Source organism: Schistocerca cancellata, chromosome 2 (genome assembly GCF_023864275.1).
Source record: "Schistocerca cancellata isolate TAMUIC-IGC-003103 chromosome 2, iqSchCanc2.1, whole genome shotgun sequence".
Taxonomy (NCBI): domain Eukaryota; kingdom Metazoa; phylum Arthropoda; class Insecta; order Orthoptera; family Acrididae; genus Schistocerca; species Schistocerca cancellata.
The window spans coordinates 337,462,276-337,487,667 of NC_064627.1; positions in this window are offsets into that span (position 1 = coordinate 337,462,276).

Genomic DNA, 25,392 nt, shown 5'->3' on the forward strand with positions numbered 1-25,392 from the left:
AGCTTGAGGCGTTTCATCTGGCCTCTATGGTCTCCACATTCCATTTAAATACCGCACAGATTCTGTCCCAGGGTTGTGGAACTAGAAACTTCAGTCAAATGTTTATGTCCGTCCCACAGTTTTATGTTGTCACAAATGATCAACACTGGGCATATTTCTTCAGAGTAGAAGAAATATCTTACTCAATAATGTTTGACTTCACTGTCCAGTATAAGAAATTCGTTAGAAATCGTGAAAAATTTATGGCCAACCATCCACGATGCCTCACGAACAAACAGCCACATAAATCTAGTCCTCGGGCTAAGATTCAGAATGCATCCAGTCTACAGAACTGATGTCTGCCTACATATTTTTCTGCCTGGACTATTTTCACAGTCGTGATATCAGCATTCCCTTATTTCCGTGATATACGGCAATACAGTGACAAGTGGAGCATGAAATACGCATACAGCTCAACGACTCGGAGAACATGAAGAAATTAAGAATATGTCGGTGCTACCTACATTCGTATTTAGTACTAATGACGATGGCAAAATGAAACGAATTCAGGACGATTTTGGAGATGTGCAATGTTTATCTTCTACCGTACAATCCGGGAATGCATTACTGCCGGCCGGTGTGGCCGAGAGGTTGTAGGCGCTTCAGCCTGGAACCGCGCGACCGCTACGGTCGCAAGTTTGAATCCTGCCTCGGGAATGGATGTGTGTGATGTCCTTAGGTTAGTCAGGTTTAAGTAGTCCTAAGTTCTAGGGGACTGATGACCACAGAAGTTTAGTCCCATAGTGCTCAGAGCAATTTGAACCAATGCATTACGAATGGAGTAAATGATTCCACCTCACACTGTACCCTTCACGACACAAGCATGAAAGCCCAAACATAAGACACTGTACTATGTTAAATACTTTCTCCCATACAGATTGCAGTAACGTGAAGTCGGCCAAGGTCTTAATCTCCGATGCAGTGAAACACCACTTCCACTCAGCAACTGCTCATAACTAGTAAGGTACGGATCTTAGAGCCCATATTTAGTGGATTTCTTTTCTTGTTTTAGTTCATACTATCTCCTACGAAAACATAGAAACCTAAGCGCTTGCAATGGAATAGATGTTTCACAGTCTCGAAAGCGAATTAAGTGCTCGTGGCACTTAAGGTATGCATTTTGGGTCCCATATTTACTGGATATTTTGTTCTTGTTTTGGTCCATTCCACCGCCCTACCTTACAATGTTAGCAACAACAGTACCAGTACATGTGTTCCACTGTGAGATGTGTCAGGACGATATTCGGTTATAGCTTTTAACTCGGTTGTTTCTGGATCAAAATTCTTTTCCTCAAACTGATGAATTTACCCTTCATCAACATACAAGATCTTAACATCATCACGGAATCACCCTGTATTGTGGTCCTAAACATTTGACTGCCAGAGAATTCTACATTTGAATTTAAAATCTAACATATTCGAATTCCCTGTTCTTGTTCTCAAATAAGATATTCTATTTGAGTGTTCCTCGCCGTCCTTTATCTATACAAGAAGTCTAGTATGTAACGTCATGTTTCGAGTAAATACCCACTGAGGCCTCGAAATAATGAATGCCACTAGGGAAATGTACTTGATTGCTCACTTGAGATGTGTCTTCTGCTACAGCCTATTATCGCAGAAGCAGTATCACCACGTCCAACGTCAGTGGTCAAATTCGAACGCAGCACGCCGCCGGGTGGTGTGAACAGGCGAACAACACATTGCGTTGCGATGCGATGCGATTCGGGCGTTCTGTCCTGTGAGCTGTCAGCTGCGCGGTGGATGAAACAGTACATGAGAAAAAGTGTTTTTCGATTTTCTCGCAGTAACAATATTGTATTTTAATGAAGCAAAGCTACATCAACTTCTGTAGTTAGTTTTTCGGTAGAGATTCTCTTTGTTTCTTTAAAAAAATTAAAAACAGCTTCTGTCGGTTTTGGAAGTTTTCTTCACTATATAATACATCTCATTCCACTATTAGAAAACTAATTTTGCAAAGAATTGATATTAGCGTACCTTACGGTATCATATCGCAGCTTGATGATGAAGTGTCAATTTTTTTCCATATTTATCTAAGTAAGCTATCGCATCATATTTAGAGTGTTTACATTGAAAAATGTAATCGCTGGATACTTTACGTTTGGTTAACTTTACGTGATACGATCCTGCGTATAAAATGTAGCTGACATATCGAAATTGTTTTTAAAGCTGAGACAAAAGCCATGTCTCACTACTGAATGGAGAAAGATGCTGAAATACACTCCTGGAAATGGAAAAAAGAACACATTGACACCGGTGTGTCAGACCCACCATACTTGCTCCGGACACTGCGAGAGGGCTGTACAAGCAATGATCACACGCACGGCACAGTGGACACACCAGGAACCGCGGTGTTGGCCGTCGAATGGCGCTAGCTGCGCAGCATTTGTGCACCGCCGCCGTCAGTGTCAGCCAGTTTGCCGTGGCATACGGAGCTCCATCGCAGTCTTTAACACTGGTAGCATGCCGCGACAGCGTGGACGTGAACCGTATGTGCAGTTGACGGACTTTGAGCGAGGGCGTATAGTGGGCATGCGGGAGGCCGGGTGGACGACCGCCGAATTGCTCAACACGTGGGGCGTGAGGTCTCCACAGTACATCGATGTTGTCGCCAGTGGTCGGCGGAAGGTGCACGTGCCCGTCGACCTGGGACCGGACCGCAGCGACGCACGGATGCACGCCAAGACCGTAGGATCCTACGCAGTGCCGTAGGGGACCGCACCGCCACTTCCCAGCAAATTAGGGACACTGTCGCTCCTGGGGTATCGGCGAGGACCATTCGCAACCGTCTCCATGAAGCTGGGCTACGGTCCCGCACACCGTTAGGCCGTCTTCCGCTCACGCCCCAACATCGTGCAGCCCGCCTCCAGTGGTGTCGCGACAGGCGTGAATGGAGGGACGAATGGAGACGTGTCTTCAGCGATGAGAGTCGCTTCTGCCTTGGTGCCAATGATGGTCGTATGAGTGTTTGGCGCCGTGCAGGTGAGCGCCACAATCAGGACTGCATACGACCGAGGCACACAGGGCCAACACCCGGCATCATGGTGTGGGGAGCGATCTCCTACACTGGCCGTACACCACTGGTGATCGTCGAGGGGACACTGAATAGTGCACGGTACATCCAAACCGTCATCGAACCCATCGTTCTACCATTCCTAGACCGGCAAGGGAACTTGCTGTTCCAACAGGACAATGCACGTCCGCATGTATCCCGTGCCACCCAACGTGCCCTAGAAGGTGTAAGTCAACTACTCTGGCCAGCAAGATCTCCGAATCTGTCCCCCATTGAGCATGTTTGGGACTGGATGAAGCGTCGTCTCACGCGGTCTGCACGTCCAGCGCGAACGCTGGTCCAACTGAGGCGCCAGGTGGAAATGGCATGGCAAGCCGTTCCACAGGACTACATCCAGCATCTCTACGACCGTCTCCATGGGAGAATAGCAGCCTGCATTGCTGCGAAAGGTGGATATACACTGTACTAGTGCCGACATTGTGCATGCTCTGTTGCCTGTGTCTATGTGCCTGTGGTTCTGTCAGTGTGATCATGTGATGTATCTGACCCCAGGAATGTGTCAATAAAGTTTCCCCTTCCTGGGACAATGAATTCACGGTGTTCTTATTTCAATTTCCAGGAGTGTATTTTTATTCGAGGGCGCAGGTGCCGAGCGCGCCCCCTAGCGCACCACCTGCAAGTAGCCTGCAGCTCTGTCATGAATAGTTGTGGAAGCAGACGGCTAATTCTGGTGTCAGCACACCCGCCCTTTCAGTACACTGCATTCATTATGGACAGAAGGAAGACATTTTTAAAGGAAAACTCGTATCTCAGCAAATACCGAAGAAATATTGTCTACAACAAAGGAGTAAAGCTAATATATTTGGAAAGGCATATTCATGGAGAATTTCACCATTTTTATTAAGAATTCAGATGTCAACTGGATCAAAATTCGCATGCTAGAATGTTACCTACAACGTTTGATTATATCGTGGACGCTATAAAACTAGTTCTGCCTGAATTCAATTAATTTCCAGCGACCTATTTCAGTTGAAGAATGATTGATGGTGATTTTAAGGTAAAAAACAAACAAATAATAAATCGGTACTTTTACTTCTTTATTCACATAACTGTAGGTACTCAATCTCTTAAATTTCTCAGACATTAGTAAGAGCTGAATGATCAACTTGTGGCACCTGTGGCGTATTTACCTTAGACAACTCCTTTAATGACACCCCCTGCATTTGTGTTCTAAAATGTAATTTATTTAATGGTGGCAGCTGTTTCATAAATGGCAATATTGTCTTGAGCCACAGAAGGTCTTCATCATTATTATCTTCTTGGTCCTAACGCATTATTTTAATTTTTTCTCTCTCTCTAAATGGAGAAATGCATATAGCACATCTTCTTTTTGCGTACGTTTCTTTCTCGTTGCAACCGGTGGATTTATCGGGCCAGAACGGATGCTGTCATTGCGGGTAGTTTCTGTTGCTTAAGAAATGAGTAGCATGGCCTTCTCTCGCTCTTCAACTACAGGAACCTGAAGTTCAGGCTAATCGTTGTTAACACTACTGTCATTGAGAGTCTCATAAATGATATTCGCAGTAATACTTTCAAAGGCATTTTCTGCTTACTCAGATCCATTTCGTCTTCCAGAGTAGTAGCACATGTAGGGTCCAAAATATCTGAAGGCGTGTTCGCTGCTGAGTGTTCTGGCTGAATGTTCTCCTCTCTTTTTCATTGTGTCAAAATCTTTAAAAAAAGCATTGACTCAAAATAAGGCCAAGTGACTCTATGTAGCGGTTTACTGTAGGCGTCAGCTCCAGAACGAGGCTTAGGTATTTTTTCAATTATTTGCGGACGTGTCCCCTATATTTTTCCATTTTTTCTTTGCCGCATCACCTGACGTAAAAATTTAGAAAGAAAAAGACAAAACGTTACTAAATGGTTGTTACCCTGTCTCTTTAACAATTGCCGTTTCAGTGGGAAACGCTACAAATTGTTGACTTTATTGTTTAGAATTAATGGTGAGACATATATTCGAACTAAGTGAAAATGGAACTTTCCATACGCTATATGAACAGAGCGAACTTGAGACAAATTTACTATCAAACACTCCATAACACTGTTTCATCCTTGTACATAGAAGCATAGGAAATTAATTCGATTGTTTAACGACATAATAACTGATGAGATGCTGCAGACGTTTACTCTACAGTTAACCGTGTTCTTCTGGCGAATTTGCCATAAGTGATTTATAATTGCTTTTCCACTGAATCGCTCTATATCATAACAAATGGTTCAAATTGCTCTGAGCACTATGGGACTTAACATCTGAGGTCATCATTCCCCTAGAACTTACAACTACTTCAAACTAACTAACCTAAGGACATCACACACATCCATGCCCGAGGCAGGATTCGAACCTGAGATCGCAGCATTCGTTCAGTCCCGGACTGAAGCGCCTCCAACCGCTCGGCCACTGCGGCCGGCTATATCATACCATTCTCTTGTCAGCAATTGTGAAAGGGACAGGTTATACAAATAACTATGTTATTTGTTACCTTTCGACACTTCGCATTACATACGTAAAAAGGAAAAAAAAATACTATTGTCCAATTTAGAACCTACCACATTTTTTAAAAAAAATTAAAAAATGTAAGAAATTAACACAGATTTTTCATCATTCCAGGTATTTAGCTACGGGTATACCGTTCCGCCAACTTGCTTTTTCATTCAGAATTTCTAAAACGCCTATTTCACAATCGTTGCAGAAGTTTGTAAAGCTATCTGGAAAACACCCTTAATGACGCACATGACCCAACAGAAGACGACTTTAAAAACATTGCACATGTTTTTGGCACAGATAGGAATTCCCTAACTGTCTTGGAAGTATAGATGCGAAACACATTCGTATTAAAAAAAAAAGTAAATCTGGTTCCATGTATGACTCCTATAAACCCGTCTTTTCCATTGGATTACTAGCCGTCACCGACGCAAATTATAGGTTTGCCATGGTGAATGTAAGCTCCTACGGCAAAGACAAGGAGGCAGGTGTTTGATGACTGCCCCTTCCGACGTGCAACAGAAAAGGGAAGACTAAAAGTATCTGAAGAAGAATTTTTGCTTGGATCCAGTATCAACTGTCCGTATTTTTTTTTTCCTAGGTGATGCAGCATTTCCACTAAAGGAATATTTAAAGAGGCCTTTTCCAGAAATAACGACGACTGCAGGTGACGGTAAAGGGATAAAAACTATCGGTTATCTCGGGCAAGAATGGTGGTAGAATGTTCATTTGGTTATACAACATCTAAATTTAGAATTTTGCATAGAACTATCGAAAGTAGTGTGGAAAATGCAGTACATATTGTTAAAGCTATAACTTTATTACACAACTTCATCCGTGATCTTGAATCAATAAATGAGCCAGAGGTGGTATTTTTACAAGATGTATACCGAAATATACCAAATACAGCATAAGACATTTACAAAAGAGATACAATGCATCATCACGAGCAGCTGTGCAAGTGAGGGATAATTTTAAATTGTATTTTAACAAAGTCCTGTACAAAGAATGTAGTGTACATTGATTGAAAATGTGTTACGTGCACTTACTTATAGTTTTATTTTGGCGTTGAAGAAAAATTTTAAATTGTATGTTGAACAAAATCCTGCGCACAGATAGTAAACAACACTGTTTAATAAATGTATGTTACACTTGTACTTACTTGTAGTACCAATTATTTTCGCAACTTACTCCCATTCACGGTATGCTATTAAACGGTTATGATAATCTTTATTTCTCCTGTCTCTTAATACAAGCCGGCCGCTGTGGCCGAGCGGTTCTAGGCGCTTCAGTCTGGAACCGCGCGACCGCTACGGTCGCAGGTTCGAATCCTGCCTCGGGCATGGATGTGTGTGATGTCATTAGTTTAGTTAGTTTTAAGTAGTTCTAAGTTCTAGGGGACTGATGACCTCAGACGTTAAGTCCCATGGTGCTCAGAGCCGTTTGAACCATAATACACGCCGTTCTTGAACAGCACTGATCAAATTTTCAGCCATTTTAACACGATACACTACAAACCACGTCCACTTCGCACGGAAATAAAACAATTTGACCGCGTCCGCTTCGCCACAACTCGCGTCGCACACTGTCCCGCACGTGCGCGCTCAAATATGACAATTTGACCGTTCGCCATTGTTAAATATTTCCGCGCAGTCGCCGCACCGCTGAGAGTTCGCAACAGTTCGCTCACGTAGGACGCCGCCATATATTACGTCAGACGTGTGGCGGTCCAGAGGAAGACGATAACGTGGTGGTGAGCTATCTTGTGAATAAATAAATTAGAAAAATATTATTTCTTCCTACTGCTGCTCTCTGCAGCAATATCTTTTTTTTTTTTTTTTTTTTTTAGTAATAAACCTTTTATAACTCTGAGAAAGGGAATTGAAATAGGATGTATTCAGATCATGTACGAACAGTTTTTTAAAGCAGAACAATGGATTCCTATGTATGGATCTACTTGAGTGGCCCAGCTTTAATTCGTTAGTATTTCACCGTCAAACTTAGAACGTCATTCGGTCCTCACATTAGATACCTTTTCAACATTAATCGATGTATTCAGTATCTACCTTCCAAAACACAAAGAACAACGTCTTTATCTACTTACTACACAGCCTCCATAGCCGTAGTGCGCACTCACGTTTTGTAATGACGCCTGGGCCATTCTCGTACTTCGTACTCTCGATTCCTTGATTCCTTATTTTGATAATTTTCGGTTTCGCTCCTCTGTTGAATTTACATATTCGTATTTTATTGGAAAAATACTGCCTTGACAATATTCTATATCCGTCTATGATTGCTCTAATTGCTACCATAGACTCGGTATTACAATTCTCTCTCACTGTTACATTTTCCAACTATATGTATAAGAAAGAACCGTTCGTTTTCACCCTGGACTACAAGTCCATTAAAAAAAAAATTGAGTAGGGTTATTGATATTAAAAACGACATGTTCCTTCTATCTGTCTTTACATAAGCCATACCATAACTTCAATCAGTGCTCTTTCACTGGCTTCCACCTTACAAAAGTTGCACAAAAACTGAAACACGTAACTGTTTCGAAACAAGTGAAACAGTACAATGTAATGTTTCGGTACGCTGTTTCGAAACAGTTTGTGTTTTGTAATCTAATATACCTACACATTTTATCATCTTGAATGTCTACTGTATAAGTATATGCATATAAACAAAAATGAGGTGCGAGAGCGATAATCATATCGCAGAAAGTATGAAACTACCACTTAGGCGTCTTGGCAGTTTCGTATCTCCTGCAATAAATGCGTTGTTTTCGTGTCGTGTGACTTTCACACTTTTGAATTGGCTGAGGACAGCCACAGCTGAAGACAGAAGGATCACCACGAACGGAACTGGAGGTGGGAGCAAACTGCAGAAACAACGGATACTACTGGGATTCCCACATTCCGTTTACATGGGTAATATCCCACATTCCCGTTTACATGGGTAATATACCCATCCAGCTAATTTCCATGCACACAAATGGAACCATTGTGGATAATAGGCACAGTGACTATAGACTCACAAATAACGCCAAATAATTCGAATAAATAACAGAAAAAATTTTGTCTTTCAAGGTGTTTCGAGCCGTTACTGTAAATTCACCATGCTTCCCAGCCCTTCCCGTTCACCATTACACTGTCAGTGATATGTCAAACAGATTGCTTGCAATTATACCTACATCAAATTTATGTATATGTCTAATAACTGTCACTCTACGCCTTTTTCTATTCAAAATGTTGCGTTGCTTACTATGATTGCCGTACATGAACAGAGAAGCGTGTGTTATAAAAAAAGGGTAATTTAACTGAATGATTTTCACATATTTATTATTTTGAATGTGAATAATATGCGTTGTTTTATTGTTTGGTTAGTGTTTATAAAGCAGATGTTACGCCATTTCGAAATAGGACAGTCAGCTAGAGACGAAGCTTTATTTTCGGATATCTTAAGCTTCATGCTATTGCTTGTCAAAAAGATTTCGACGCTCTTGAAAGTGTTTCACGAAGTGGTATGTTGTGTTTCAGTACCTGTGCCGAGACCGAATCTCGTCCGACACAGAGCGGAATGAAACATCACTGTTTCGATACAATTAGTCCGTTCCAAGCACAGGTGGACTGAAACAGCGTTATTTTGAAACAACGATACAGTTTCTGTGGCTGGCTCGAGATCGAATCTGGTCCGGTTATCCGAGAGAGGGACGGAATGAAACACCACTGTTTCCAAACAGTGAACCACAGCCGTTCCGAAACACTGAAACAGTTCCACGTATCGATACACTGTATCGAAACATAGAAACAGTGGCCAAGTCTATTGTACAGGTAAAATTTCTCCCATTGGGCCTAAGCAATCTCATTCTCAATACAATGAGATGCCAAAACATTATGACCACTACCCAACGCGACGCTGGATGCCACCCGGTGGCGTTGCGGACACTTAACGCAGTAACAAAAGTCTGTAAGCACAGCAGACACGGACGGGGGGATCACCCTAGCGAAGATATAGGTTGCAAATGCGGAAATCCATTGAGATAAGCGACTTTGACAAAGGGCAGATTATTATTATGCAGAGACTGTGAACGGGTATCTCGAAAACGGCGAAGCTGGTCGAATGTTTACCTGCAGCTGTCGTGAGCATCTACGGAAAGAGGTAGAAGGACAGTGAAACTACCACTAGACGCTAAATAGTTGGACGCCCACGACTCTTCACAGAACGAGTGGTTTGGATGCCTGGCTGCTTCGTAAAATAGGATAGATGGTGACCTGTGGTATCTTTGCTGAAAGCACAATGCTGGTGCACACACAAGTTTCGGAGCACACCGCGCGTCGTACGCGACCATGGAGTACCGGAGCGGACGACCCATGAGTTGTCACATGTTGACCAAACGACATCGCCAGTTAAGATTGATGTGGATACGAGACCTTCGGTGTTCGACCGTTGATCAACAGAAACGTGTCGACTCTTCCGGTAAATCACATTTTTGCTTCACAGGTCGATGGTCGTCTGCACAAAAGCTGTCATCGAGGTGAACGGCGGCTCGAAACCTGCAGCACCCACGAGAGCAGGCTGGTGGGAGCAATATTATGTTGTGGGAGACATTCTCCTTCGCCTGCATGGGCCCTGTAATTGTAATCGAAGATACACTGAGAGTTGTGAACCACCTGCATCCCTTCACGCTTAATATCTTCCCCGACGGCGATGTCATCTTTCAGCAGTATAATTGTTCGTGTCTCGGAGCCAGAACCGTGCTGCAATGGTTTCAGGAGTATTATGGTGAACTCACATTGATGTCTCGGCGGCCAAATTTCCTGATGTAAATCCTGTGGAACCCATTTGAGTCGTTGTCGGGCGCCATCACCGCATACGCATATCACAGGCCCGATATTTACGCGAATTACATAACCTGTGCGTAGACATCTAATGCCACGTACCTCCAAAAACCTATCAACAAACTGTCAGACTCCTGATACGCAAAATCAGTGAAGTATTTCGTTCCAAAGACGAAGAAGCAAGCTATTAAGTAGATGGTCATATTTTTTTGGCTCATCAGTGTAATCCTCATAAAGTCAAAGATACATAGAGTATAACAACATATTTATATTATACACTGAATTCGTTTACACTGATATTAAAAAAGATCAATGACGTACAAATTATAAAAAATTGTCATTATATGCATTGTTTATCATTGAAAATGCACTGTGTTAGTTTGTGGCGAATTAAACCTCCGCCTTGCAGTATCGTAGAGTTTCTAGAAATCAAGAAACAAAAACTGCCTCCGCTGTCTTCAGACCGAGAGGTCTCTTGAACGAAATGTCGACTTGCAGGATGAAGATCGACGCTCCGTCGATGACAAGCTCGTTAGAGACTCAACATAAATTGAGTTTGAGAACGGATGGAGAAGGAAATCGCCTATGTCTTTTCCGAAGAAATTATTACACTGTTTACCATAAATAATCTTGGAAAACCACAAGAAACCTCATCTACATCTACGTCGATAAGACTAAAGTGTTTGGCATAGGATCCGTTGAACAACTTTCAGACTGCTTATCTGCCGCTCCACTCTCGAAGAGCACGTGAAGACGACGAACACACAAATCTTTTTGTGTGAGGTCTGACATCTCTTCTTGTATAACGAACATTGTTCCCTATGTAGGGGAGGATAAATAAAATATATTCCCATTAGTTGAAGAAAGTTAGTGATTGTGATTTCGTGGAAAGATGTCACCCAACGAAATACGCCTTTGTTTTAGTGAATGCCACACAATTCGCGTGTCATATCCCTGACACTCTGTCCTCTATTTCAAGATAATACAAAAAGAGATGCACTTCTTTGTCCATTTCTCGATACTTTTGTCAGTCTTACTTGGCAAGTATCCCATACCGCGCAGGTTTATTTAGGAAGGGAACGGACAAGTGTAGAGTAGGAAATCTGTTTTCTAGATGTGTTGCATCTTCTACGTGCTCTAGAAATATAACGTAGTCTTCGGTTTACCTTCACCGTACTTTATTGTGTTGGTTTCATTTCAAATTGTTCGTAATTATCGTCCCCAGGTGCAGGATGAATCAATAACCTTTAAATTCGTGTGATTCATCGTATAAACGAAGCTTATCGGATTCTTTTTTGTACTCATGTGGAGGACATCACATTTCTAATTTTTCAAGTTCAGTTGCCACTTTTCGTAGCGTACATGTGTCTAGATCACTTTACAGATGTTCTTGATGTTCTTATCACTTTACTAGACTGTAAATGGCATCATAATCAGCAAACAATCTAAGACAGCTGGTCTGATTGTCTCTTAAACCGTTTATAATGATCAGGAACGACAGAGAGCTTGTAACACTTTCTTCTTGAACTCCACGTATCACTTGTGTGACTTTCTCTCTATTGCTACGAACCGTGACCTTTCTGACAGGAAATAACGAATCTAGTCGTACAACGACGATACTCCGCAAGCACACAATTTGAATGAAAGTCATTTGCGTGGAACAATGTCAAAAGCCCTCTGGAAATCTAAAAATATCGGAATCAGCGCAAACCCTCTGTCGATAGCACTCAGTGCTTCGTGTGAATAATGAGGCAGCTCTGTTCACAAGTGTAACCCGTGCTGACTATGCGTCAATACACAATTTTGAGGTTTAACTTTCGAACTCAGTATGTACCTAAAATCTACTAAAAATTAATTTCGGAGATGAGACATGTGTAAAATCTTCACGTTCTTAGGAATGGATCTTCCGTCGAAAGAACATGTGTACAAGATTGCTAAATATGGAACTACAGGGCTATTACAAATGGTTGAAGCGATTTCATAAATTCACTGTAGCTCCATTCATTGACATATGGTCACGACACACTACAGATACATAGAAAAACTCATAAAGTTTTGTTCGGCTGAAGCCGCACTTCAGGTTTCTGTCGCCAGAGCACTCGAGAGCGCAGTGAGACAAAATGGCGACAGGAGCCGAGAAAGCGTATGTCGTGCTTGAAATGCACTCACATCAGTCAGTCATAACAGTGCAAAGACACTTCAGGACGAAGTTCAACAAAGATCCACCAACTGCTAACTCCATTGGGCGATGGTATGCGCAGTTTAAAGCTTCTGGATGCCTCTGTAAGGGGAAATCAACGGGTCGGCCTGCAGTGAGCGAAGAAACGGTTGAACGCGTGCGAGCAAGTTTCACGCGTAGCCCGCGGAAAATTGGCTCATGCCACAACTGGAGACCGACAGCGCCGACTTCATCTTTCAACAGGATGGTGCTCCACCGCACTTCCACCATGATGTTCGGCATTTATTAAACAGGAGATTGGAAAACCGATGGATCGGTCGTGGTGGAGATCATGATCAGCAATTCATGTCATGGCCTCCACGCTCTCCCTCCTTAACCTCATGCGATTTCTTTCTGTGGGGTTATGTGAAAGATTCAGTGTTTAAACCTCCTCTACCAGGAAACGTGCCAGAACTGCGAGCTCGCATCAACGATGCTTTCGAACTCATTGATGGGGATATGCTGCGCCGAGTGTGGCAGGAACCTGATTATCGGCTTGATGTCCGCCGAATCACTAAAGGGGCACATATAGAACATTTGTGAATGCCTAAAAAACCTTTTTGAGTTTTTGTATGTGTGTGCAAAGCATTTTGAAAATATCTCAAATAATAAAGTTATTGTAGAGCTGTGAAATCGCTTCAATCATTTGTAATAACCCTGTATTATACCAGCATTCTCCGAAAGGAACCTACTTCGTATACAGTCTGGACTGGAAGACTTGACGTTGTTGAGTGACTTCAGCTGCTTCGCTACACCGAAAGTACCTACCCCTAAGTTTTTCATACTGGTAGCTATACTTAATTCGAATTCTGGAATATTTACTGCATCTTCTCTGGTGCAGGATTTTCGGAAAACCGTGATCAGTAACTATGCTTTAGTGATACTGTTATTAGTAACATTACCCTTGCTATCGCTTAGTGAAGGAACTGATTACTTGATGGACAGATTTCAACTTTTAGAATACAGCTAGAGTTAAATTACGTTCTCATACGTGCTGATTTTTCATTTATTATGAGAAGTGACTCTGCTCTGAAAATAAATACGGTAATACAAGGTGTTGGATCCCAGATTGTAAGACATTCGAAATATTATAGTACATGCTCTAGTTTTTAAAAGCTGGAACCAAAATGAGGGAATAAACAGAAACTCTGCTTCTCAAAATACTTTAGCAGGACTACTGTAATGTTGTTTGTAATAACAGGACCTGCTATGCTTCTAGTTTATACAAGTATCAAATAAAATTCCCTTCTAAAAGTAGCAGAACGCTAACTGGGATTACGCAAGACTAAATAAGCACAAATCTAACCGCACATAATAAAACGAAAGACTAACTTGCATCGCTGGGCTTGGAAATGAGGTGACTGACGTAGTCTGAAGCATTTTTAATTAAATCAGGATCCCTAGAATAATTAATCTGGTTGTATTTCGAACCAGTGGAGCGGAAACCTTACATGTGTAGGAATGAAGAACGCCATGGTAAATTTCATCTCCTTTCTGATCTTTTATTTTCATTTTAAAAAGGACCGAGACATACGCGGATATTTTTTTCTGGTAATTGGGACGTTTGTGAAGACTAGTAAATTAAAACTATATCCGGGAAATTTCCCGATGACGTACAGCAGTATACACACACTGTATTCAATGATTCCGCTATGGTTAACAATTATACCTGCTATATAAATAACTAGTGTTTAAGGCAGTGGATTCTGTGTCCAGATATTCGCGTATCCCTCCGACTGATTTAGGGTCTCTGGTGTCTTCCAAAGCATTTTAGAAAGTTTACAGCCGATTTCAAACCCTACCCTTACCCAACTACCATTGTTCTCCAGTTACAGTGGTCTGGACATCAATAAATAAATATTATTGATATGTTCTACGTAGTTCACTCTAGTAATAATGTCAATGAAACTGATGAAATAATATATTTCGCTGTTCAATTGTTGAACAACGTGTACAGCTGCACGCAGAAATTTGTTAAGAGAATGAATAACACAACAACTGAATAGAGCACATGTGGATGTCTTATCCCCTGCCGACTTCGTGATAATACACACATCAAAAAAGTTTTGCATCAGCTCAGTTCCGAGAGTTCCGGAACCCGTACAGAAATTTGGAATAGAGATCAACATCATTCTGCCCTTTTTATTGCTCATGAAAACCACACATTGCATGTTGTACCGCCATACAGCGAGGTCTTCAGAGGTGGTGGTCCAAGTCGCTGTACACCCCAGTACCTCTAATACCCAGTAGCATTGATGTATGCCTGTATTCGTCGTGGCATACTATCCACAAAGTTATCAAGCACTGCTGGTCCAGCTCCTCAACGCCGATGCGACGTAGATCCCTCAGAGTGGTTGGTTGTCACGTCGTCCATAAACAGCCCTTTTCAATCTATCCAAGGCATGTTCGGAGATACAGATGAGGGTGTATAGATATTCTGTAGAAAGTGTCTGAGCTTACAAATGGGTTCCGTTTCACCAAGCCTCAAGAAACCAACATTCCTAAGAAATTGATAGAGCGACAAGGAGGCTGTACCTAGAGAACAGCAGAACAGCTGAGGAAACTGTACGCACCGAAGCAGATAGGTACCGTGAACGTATAAGCCACGACTGAATTACACGGTCGTGTTAGTCAGCAGTGTAATAAATGGTCATACCATAGATTACAGCACAAAAATGCTTAGCTGATCTTTCTCATTCTTGGCTTCTGTGAGGAGAGGACACTGTAATTAGTAAGCCTTGGAACGGCGCACTGAATATAGAAAAAGAAAGGCATCCCATACAGTGAGGTCCGCACCCGACAGCAATATAGCGGGCACTAGAGGCCAGCGGGCCGTTGTGGCCGAGCGGTTCTAGGTGCTTCAGTATGGAACCGCACGACCGCTACGGTCGCCGGTTCGAATCCTGCCCCGAGCATGGATGTGTGTGATGTCCTTAGTTTAGTTAGGTTTAAGTAGTTCTAAATTTTAGGGGACTGATGACCTCAGATGTTAGTCCCATAGTGCTCAGAGCCATTTGAACCAGAGGCCAGAGCTCGGATCTGGGCTCAACTAATCTCAGCATCATCCCACCTACCAACCAGCCAACCACGGTGCCTGCAGGAAAAGCAATAGGAGTGACCGCCAGCGTATACATCAGTGTAGCCACAGGCCGATCAGCTTGTTCTCTTCTCTCTAGAAGGTCTTCGAAAGATTGTACATGAATAGGCTTGTGTAAAACGTCACTCAAGAGACATTAATACCAGACGAACAGTTTGGATTTCGGAGCAGCCAATTCGTCTCCCATCATCTGATGCGGCTGGTGGAGTGGGCGATGAGGAGGCTAAAAACAAGAGTACCTTGGGACGATGTTTCTCGACATGTACAGGACATTTGACTCTGTGTGGCAGACTCTTTGAACTGGGTATACAGACGTCACACAGGGCCCTTCTTACGTCCTGCCACGCTGGTAGGATACTCCATGTGTGGCATATGACGCGTCATTCATAGAGCGGCAAATACCCGCAGGAGTGCCGCAGGACTCAGTGCTTGGCCGTTTTCTGTACTACCTGTACACTGCCGACGCACCGCGGGTGGCAAGCGTAGAACTGGCGCTTTACGCCGACGATACAACGTTCTTCCTTCGCAGAATCAACGTCCAGGTGAAATGTATGTGCTAAGGTCTGTTCAGGGTTGGTCCAGAAAATAAAGTCGATAGTTGCCAACCGCAAGGTGGAATAAGTATAATATCTTTGAGTAGGAGGATCTTTGATGGTTAAAAGAGCCGGACGCGCGCAGTAAAAAACTCAGTCACAGCTAGGTGCCCGGAGGAAGCAGAAGTGTGGTGACACCTTTAAGGTAGGATTCGCGCTACCAGTTGTCAGGTTGTACACTGAGCAAACTTTAGCACGTTAATGGAAGAAGCTATAAAATGATTTCAAAATGGTTTTTGTTAGATAATGTTCAGAGTTAGCTTTTGTATGTCAAATTTTGACTCATTAAGCGTTTTGTAGAATTTTTTGTAAGACTGATTCGTGATACAAAAATGTTGGAAGTGGTAGTTTTTGTATATGACTTAAGTTTTTAACAGATCAGCATTGTGTTTAACAGCCTGAATCATAATCCACATCCTTTGCATGTACTAAATATGAAAATCAGTAGTAAAGTTACCCACCAAATGAAAGAACGTAAAGAAAATGAGGCCTCTATGCAATATATATGTGCAGTTCATGGTTTGAAAACCGTTTTGTTATAACTAAAGTTATCAGAGCAAAGTTATTTCAAATAACTAATTTTATGCCATTGCACAACTGGCATTATTCAAGTCAAGATATAATTTCATTAAGTAAACATCAGTGACAAAAGTTAAATTTTCAGTACCATCTTCATTCCTTTGCACAAACGGCATTATTCTCTTAAACTTGATTCCTGAGTCATACATGTTTCATTACTGGCAAAATGGAGGAGTGCACGAGACAAGTTCGCAGACGCAGTCAGATGCAGGTTTGCTGAGTAATTATTTTGGAACAATTTTATTTTTATACTTTCACAGGAAATGAGACGTAGCCTACAGCTCGGATACGACACACTCGGATCGTGGGCGGGGAAGTTGTATCTTAAATTCAACTCCGCCAATAGCCAGGCAGTACTCTTCCCTTGAAGAACGCTGCCACCAGCTTTGCCGCATGTCAACATCATAGGAGGGTCCATCCCATGGACGAAGGTCGCAAAATACCTCTAAGTGGTCCTCGACAAGAGGCAAACACCGGCTCAGCATATAGGCGGCATCAGAAACAGAGCAGTGGGACATCTCTCCGCCCAGAATCCTCTTCTTATTCCCCAAACGTCGCTGCCTGCGCACCATTGCATGATTCTCAACCTAACATTGGTCACACCAGTTCTAGAGTACGAGGCCGCTGACTCACACGACGCGGTGCTGCAGAGCGTGCAGAACCGAGCTCCGAAACTGGCTCTGAACCTCCTGAGTCTGTATTCAAATCGCCGGAAGACGTCTCGCACCTTCTACGAGAAGTCGGGTCAATCTTTCAATCGGCAAGTCCTGGAACTGGGCCACCAGCAATACAGCACGCCGACAACATTAGCCGGATTTTCTCCGTAGCTGCCTGAGGAAAACTCACCTCCACATCACCACAGGCCAGTCTTGCTGCGCGAATGATTATCTTCACCTGAGGTCAATCGAGTAAGTCAGGTAATCATTACACCACAACGAGATGTTCACCATGAATAAAATTCTAATGTTTAAGATGCTATGGACGGAATACTCGCCTGATAAACGACTGGAGACTGAGAGCAGCAGTCTTCAGGGACCATCATAAAATGGCAATGAGTCTGTTTGCCGACATATGGTGAATGAATTACGGCTTGACCCGGACGGACACCCGATAATTAAAAATGATGCAGTACACCACCGGTGCAGCCCAAGTGTTTCGTAGCACAATCTTCAGCGCGCATAGCTGAACATGGTGCTACGTGTACCCTTGTTGGCACAACGCCAGTTACGACTGCATTGTGCACGGGATCATCAAGACTGGTTCTAGGATCAGTTGGTTCGTGTCACTTGTTCGTATGAATGTGACATAGCCAGTCAATAACAATTTTACAAACAAGACCAAGGGAATGCGGAACGGCTAGCCAAGGTTCAGGAAAATTTCTTTCACCCTTTATCTTACATACTTTATCTACACAAGCTCCAAAATTTTTCAATAAGAAAACACTTTCGGCATTTTAAAAAAATATGATGGCAAAGATTAAAGGATTTAAATAAAAAACGTATATCGTAAACTACAGACCAACTCAAGCACTTGAGAAAGGTTTACATTCGCCCAGTTCTTAAAAGAACTGTTAACTGCTTAAGAAGAAAAATTTTTTTAAGAGACTCCCCAAAAAAGTGCCTTCAGCTCAGTATAGCATATGTGCATCAAATCCTTTAAGATATTGAACTGAAAATGAGCCCAGGATATTTATTAAAAAACTTACATTGTTCTCTCATTTAAAGAAGTAACAGGATTTTTTTTTAAATAAAGGTGTTAACAGATTAAGAGACACCACAAAAAGTGATTTCAAGGTGAGCTTCTAATTATGTATAATTACTGTAAAACATTAGAATTTCAGTGATACCACCACACTTAATAAAATGTTACAATTTCTTTCAGTTAAACTAACAACGGGATAACCCCTAAGGTATTAACTATTTTAGAAAAAGAAATCATTTGAGAGTCCCCCCTCCCCAAAATGTACTTCCAACTCATTTTTGCAACTGGGCAGAAATTGCATCACCTAACTGTTGATTCTGTAAGCTGTTTGGAGATTCGTCGTCCCTCGGTTGTCGCAGGCCTGGACGTCCTTCTTCCCCGTCAGACCGGCGACGTCTCCTGCAAGGCGTGGTCCCCAGGCCAGCAAAATTAGAACACACTAAGACATGTGTAACTGTCGGTTCCATACCACTTGTCCAGAAGTAGTTTCAGTAAATACGCACGGGAGAATAATATACGCCCAGTGCGAAATAGCTCTGTGCCTTTATGAAACCACTGTCAGTATGGAAAAGCTGAGCTACCAGGGGCTCGAAAGGTAAGGGGCATGACCCGCAGCCCCCAGGCGGCCGTATCGAACCAAAAAAAAAGAGGCATATGGAGACCCACCAGAATAGTCCAAGAGGTTGCCAACAGAAGTAACGGTTAAACCAAACGCGTGCAACACGGTTCAACTTTGGAGAAGACAGTAAGTTGTGCAGTTCAAGTGTGGGGTTTAAGGATACACACCAATTACCTCAACGAGGTCAAGGAATATCTATAATTGAACATAGGGTGCGCCTTCAGATTGTGAGGTAACGGGTGAGTCGTTGCGCGCTGAAAATATTCTAAGTTCAGAGTTGGCGTGGCCGCACGGGCCGCTCGGCCTGCCGGGGCTCGTCAGTGACTGCGTGGTGCCGAACATTAGCCGGAGCAAGAGTCGTTGCCGCAGTGCGTGGTCCAGGCTGAATGCGTGGCTGGGCCGCGGTGGTCTCGCGGTTAAGGCGCTCAGTCCGGAACCGCGCGACTGCTACGGTCGCAGGTTCGAATCCTGCCTCGGGCATGGATGTGTGTGATGTCCTTAGGTTAGTTAGGTTTAAGTAGTTCTAAGTTCTAGGGGACTGATGACCACAGATGTTAAGTCCCATAGTATCAGAGCCATTTGAACCATTTTTGAAATGCGTGGTTGGGAATTCCGTGTTGACGAGGACTGTGCTTTGTGTCGATGAATGAGATTTCTATGCCAGGAGTGTCAAAGCTGGTAGACTTTATGAAACCATAATGGTAGACATTTCACAGTTCATGTAGAAATTAATAATAACCAAGGGAATGACGAAACTTTAAAAAAAAAGCATGTACATTACCATTATTCGCACGACGATTCTGATGGTGTAATCAGATGTTCAGCATCTGTATTAGTGTAAAGTGTAGTATCTGACTGTAAATTATACAAGTAACATCCAGCAACGAATATCCTAAATATAAACGTTTCATCTGATTTTATCGATCGACGTGTCTTTAGAAAGCTATAGTGTAAACCTAGATTGGTATGAATTACAGGCATTTAACTTGAATAGTATGTGAGTTATTGAAGTTCAAAGTGGCAGATTACTATTGACTACGTCAAGCCATAAGTACTCCACAGTTACACGAAAAAACGGTAGCAGCGTGTTATAAATATATTTATTCGTCTATGTCTTTGTTTATATCCTATATATACTATTCATGAAGAAATTCGTTAAATATTTACTGTGTTTTAGAAAGCACAGGGACATTAGGCTACTGGCCTACCGTTTGTTATATTCCTTTGATATATGTTTATTTAATTTATGTAACAAATAATGTGTGTTAGATACCGTTTATGATCCAGCCGTAGGAATATTTATTTAATTTCAAGCTATTTAAATGTAAATCCAGTATTTCGTGTGTGTTTCAATATGTTTGGGAGTGTGCGTTGACTTGGAGACTTGGCGGGAACGCTGTAGCCAATCTCAGAGCTCGTTACTATGGTAGGCGATTACCGAAGTCAGTGGAGAGACGGTATAGAAATGGGGGAGGAGCATCAGGTCGCACAGGACACGGGGGGAGTGCTGGATGGGAAGGCGCGAAGGACGGTCCCAGGAAATATTTAGAGAGTGTTGAGCAGTTGCGCGTGGTCATGGAAGATATAATCATTTCGTAGCGCCGACTTTTGCAATTGTCAGGTTTCTGTGGATTCTGCAGTGAAGACGCAGTATGCATTTTGGAGTGAATATCTCGCGATATATGTTGTTGTTCATAATTAATTACGTGGAGTAGGAATCTATTGTTTCCCTGTTGTTTAACTGGTTGACCATCGACACCAATAAGTGTTTTTCAGAAATAAACGGCATTCTTAAAAGTACTTCTGATATCGTACTCACCATTTAAAGTCGTCAAAATATAACCTGCAGATTTTAATTGCCATCTTTCATTTATAAATTTCTATGTTACACTCCCTACCCCCATGAACCATGGACCTTGCCGTTGGTGGGGACGTTTGCGTGCCTCAGCTATACAGATGGCCATACCGTAGGTGCAACCACAACGGAGGGGTATCTGTTGAGAGGACAGACAAACGTGTGGTTCCTGAAGAGGGGCAGCAGCTTTTCCAGTAGTTGCAGGGGCAACAGTCTGGATGATTAACTGATCTGGCCTTGCAACACTAACCAAAACGGCCTTGCTGTGCTGGTACTGCGAACGGCTGAAAGCAAGGGGATGCAGCTTTACTGTATGGTTAAATGAGGATGGCGTCCTCTTGGGCAAAATATTCCGGAGGTAAAGTTGTCGCCTATTCGGATCTCCGGGCGGGGACTACTCAGGAGGACGTCGTTATCAGGAGAAAGAAAACTGGCGTTCTACGGATCGCAGCGTGGAATGTCAGATCCCTTAATGGGGCATGTAGGTAAGAAAATTTAAAAAGGGAAATGGATAGGTTGAAGTTAGATATAGTGGGAATTAGTGAAGTTCGGTAGCAGGAGGAACAAGACTTTTCGTCAGGTGAATACAGGGTTATAAATACAAAATCAAATAGGTGTAATACAGGAGTACGTTTAATAATGAATAAAAAAATAGGAGTGCGGGTAAGCTACTACCAACAGCATAGTGAACGCATTATTGTGGCCACGATAGACACGAAGCCCATGCCTACTACAGTAGTACAAGTTTATATGCCAACTAGCTCTGCGGATGATGAAGAAATTGATGAAATGTATGATGAGATAAAAGAAATTATTCAGGTAGTAAAGGGAGACGAAATTTAATAGTCATGGGTGACTGGAATTCGAGAGTAGGAAAAGGGAGAGAAGGAAACATAGTGGGTGAATATGGATTGGGGGAGAGAAATGAAAGAGGAAGCCGTCTGGTAGAATTTTGCACAGAGCATAACTTAATCATAGCTAACATTTGATTCAAGAATCATAAAAGAAGGTTGTATACATGGAAGAATCCTGGAGATACTAGAAGGTATCAGATAGATTATGTAATGGTAAGACAGAGATTTAGGAACCAGGTTTTAAATTGTAAGACATTTCCAGGGGCAGATGTGGACTCTGACCACAATCTATTGGTTATGAACGGTAGATTAAAACTGAAGAATCTGCAAAAAGGTGGGAATTTAAGGAGATGGGACCTGGATAAACTGACTAAACCAGAGATTGCACAGAGTTTCAGGGAGAGCATAAGGGAACAATTAACAGGAATGGGGGAAAGAAATACAGTAGAAGAAGAATGGGTAGCTCTGAGGGATGAAGTAGTGAAGGCATCAGAGGATTAAGTAGGTAAAAAGACGAGGGCTAGTAGAAATCCTTGGGAAACAGAAGAAATGTTGAATTTAATTGATGAAAGGAGAAAATATAAAAACGCAGTAATGAAGTGGGCAAAAGGGAATACAAACGTCTCAAAAATGAGATCGACAGGAAGTGCAAAGGGGCTAAGCGGGGATGGCTAGAGGACAAATGTAAGGATGTAGAGGCTTATCTCACTAGGGGTAAGATAGATACTGCCTACAGGAAAATTAAAGATACCTTTGGAGAAAAGAGAGCCACTTGTATGAATATCAAGAGCTCAGATGGAAACCCAGTTCTAAGCAAAGAAGGGAAAGCAGAAAGGTGGAAGGAGTATATAGAGGGTCTATAGAAGGGCGATGTACTTGAGGACAATATTATGGAAATGGAAGAGGATGTAGATGAAGATGAAATGGGAGATACGATACTGCGTGAAGAGTTTGACAGAGCACTGAAAGACCTGAGTCGAAACAAGGCCCAAGGAGTAGACAACATTCCCTTGGATCTACTGACGGACTTTGGAGAGCCAGTCCTGACAAAACTATACCATCTGGTGTGCAAGATTTATGAGACAGGCGAAATACCATCAGACTTCAATAAGAATACAATAATTCCAATCCCAAAGAAAGCAAGTGTTGACAGATTTGAAAATTTGAATATCAGTTTAATAAGTCACAGCTTCAAAATACTAACGCGAATTCTTTACAGACGAATGGAAAAACTGGTAGAAGCCGACCTCGGCGAAGATCAGTTTGGATTCCGCAGAAATGTTGGAACACGTGAGGCAATACTGACCCTACAACTTATCTTAGAAAATAGATTAAGGAAAGGCAAACCTACATTTCTAGCTTTTGTATGCTTAGAGAAAGCTTTTGACAATGTTGACTGGAATACTCTCTTTCAAATTCTAAAGGTGGCTGGGGTAAAATACCGCGAGAAAAAGGATATTTACAATTTGTACAGAAACCAGATGGCAGTTATAAGAGTCGAGGGAACCAGAGGTTGGGAAGGGAGTGAGACAGGGTTGTAGCCTGTCCCCGATGTTATACAATCTGTATATTGAGCAAGCAGTAAAGGAAAGAAAAGAAAAATTCGGAGTAGGTATTAAAGTCAATGGAGAAGAAATAAATACGGTGAGGTTCGCCGATGACATTGTAATTCTGTCAGAGACAGCAAACGACTTGGAAGAGCAGTTGAACGGAATGGATAGTGTCTTGAAAGGAGGATATAAGATGAACATCAACAAAAGCAAAACGAGGATAATGGATTGTAGTCGAATTAAGTCGGGTGATGCCGAGGGAATTAGATTAGGAAATGAGTCACTTAAAGTAGTAAAGGAGTTTTGCTATCTGGGGAGCAAAATAACTGATGATGTTCGAAGTAGAGGGGATATAAAATGTAGACTGGCAATGGCAAGGAAAGCGTTTCTGAAGAAGAGAAATTTGTTAACATCGAGTATAGATTTAAGTGTAAGGAAGTCATTTCTGAAAGTATTTGTACGGAGTGTAGCCATGTATGGAAAAACATGGACGATAATAGTTTGGACAAGAAGAGAATAGAAGCTTTCGAAATGTGGTGCTACAGAGGAATGCTGAAGATTAGATGGGTAGATCACATAACTAATGGGGAGGTATTGAATAGAATTGGGGAGGAGTTTGTGGAACAACTTGACAAGAAGAAGGGACCGGTTGGTAGGACATGTTCTGGGGCATCAAGGGATCACAACTTTAGCATTGGAGGGCATCGTGGAGGGTAAAAATCGAAGAGGGAGACCAAGAGATGAATACACTAAGCAGATTCAGAAGGATGTAGGTTGCAGTAAGAACTGGGAGATGAAGAAGCTTGCACAGGATAGAGTAGCATGGAGAGCTGCATCAAACCAGTCTCAGGACTGAAGACAATAACAACAACAACATGTTACATTCAAAATTCGCAATTGCTGAGTGACAGGAACCTTCGACCATTCGATTCACGTGTGTATTCATATTGTATGCTGTAGACTCAGCAGTACTTGTCATGAAATGTGGAAACTACGTATCCTAACTTCTAGGCAACGAAACCAGCCAAAACTTTTAATATTTCAAATCTGAGTCTCAGAGTACGTAGTTGAAGCCTTCAAGATTAACTGAATAAATATGAAACACGTGCCACCAAAGTGACACTGCCAAGGCTCATTCTTTCAGAAATTCACGTAAGCAAACAGCTAAACCATCAGTCAAAGTTAGGATAACAGCACTACAGGCACTCCACCAAATGACAGAAGTTAAAGAAGGTGTCTAAGTAGTGGAAAAATGACCAGGGCGAGCGGTGAACCCCTCAACCAAACGCAGACACATTTTCGCCTCTTTCTGAAAACTGTTCAGGTGGTCGCCTCCTAGCTCACGCTGTTGCTTCCGACCGGCCTGAGCCGCCCCACCAGAGTGCCCTGCGTCGATTACTCCGCCAGACGTATTGCCGATCGCGCCCTCTCGCGGCCACCGTCGCTGCCGCGAGGCCAGCGCTCCCACCAGAACAACAACATCTCACAAGTGTACAAACAAAGGACAGACAGACCCTGGGAGTTAGAACGAAGCTGAACCGCACGGCTCAGAATGACCAGGTCGATGGTCATGTCCGGATGTTCCATCAGTCAGGTGCATGACAATGGCTGCTCGAAACATGTGGGGTCGGAGGGGCATTTTATGCTCCGAGACTATTCGTCTGTACTTCTGTAGCACCTGTGGTAGTAGTGGAAGGCACTATGATAGTTGTCGTACAGTGAATATTGTTGCTTGATGCCGTCCCCAACGGCGATGGCATCCTCCAGCAGGAAACTACTCATGTCCTCCCTTGGTTTTATGAGCATAGTAGTGAATATATTTTGAGTCTAGGCCACGAAATGTGCCTAATCTAAAGCCGGTCCAACACAC